The 992-nt window shown below is 44.5% G+C and overlaps 1 pseudogene; it reads right to left on the reverse strand.

Moving 5' to 3' along the window:
- LOC108763444 (putative nuclease HARBI1) overlaps window positions 1-992 on the reverse strand; it is a 12,643-nt pseudogene that overhangs the window by 1,603 nt on the left and 10,048 nt on the right.

The following is a 992-nucleotide window of genomic DNA, read 5'->3' on the forward strand; positions in this document are numbered from 1 at the left end:
CCAGGCGCCTGCTGCCACCCAGCGATGGTCGCGCGTCATGTGGAAGGGAGTGGACCACTAAAAAAACAGATCGGAGGCTCCCGCGAATGTCGTGAGGAGCCTGCAGAGCTTAGGAGAGGGATTGGATAGGGCGGGAAATATGTTTTCAGGGTGTTGGGGAAATTTGGATTTAAGGTAGTTTCGTAGATGGAGAGAGTTTTGTTTATATACTTCACATTGAAAAATTACGTGATTGATATCTTGATTATTATTCCCACAGGGGCAAGCAGGAGATTCCACTATATTCACTCTGTGTAGGCTGCTATTGAGATTATAGTGGTTAGATCTGAGTCGGTTGATCATAACAATCTCATTTCTACTCCAAGATAGATCATTGAACCAAGGTTTGGAGGAAGTTCTAGGGAAGTATTCATGATTGAGAGCGCCTTTATATCTAGCAGATGAATTAAGATATTCAGTAAATCTACAATGCAATCGTTCCTTAGATACAGTGTATAGGTCTTCATATGGAATCCTGAAGGCTGTGGAGAGTCCCGTTAGAGAGGCAGATTTGGCTGTTTCGTCCGCTTTTTCATTTCCCGGAATACCCACGTGAGATGGGATCCAGAAAAGGGTGATTGTGATTCCCTGCTGCATGGCCAGAAGAATGTTTTGCTTGATGTAGTAGACAATGTAGTTGTTCTGTATGTAGTGATGATTGCTGACTGCATCCAGCGCACTCTTGGAGTCTGAAAAAATGACAACTTTGTTGCTTCCACAATCTCTGGCGAGGAGGACGGCTTGGTAAAGAGCCCAAAGCTCCGCTGAGAAAATAGAGGTTTCGCTTGGTAGCTTGTGTTTAATGCTGATATTCAGATCGGGCGAGTATACTCCAGCTCCGACAGCACTGTCAGGTTCCTTGGAACTGTCTGTGTAAATAGAAATGACATCTATTCTGTATTCTAGTGAAATCTCGTAAAAAATGGCAGCCGTAGCGTGGGGATCGTCCTTTG

The sequence above is a fragment of the Trachymyrmex cornetzi genome, unplaced genomic scaffold (genome assembly GCF_001594075.2).
Source record: "Trachymyrmex cornetzi isolate Tcor2-1 unplaced genomic scaffold, Tcor1.1 scaffold359, whole genome shotgun sequence".
NCBI classification, from domain to species: Eukaryota; Metazoa; Arthropoda; class Insecta; order Hymenoptera; family Formicidae; genus Trachymyrmex; species Trachymyrmex cornetzi.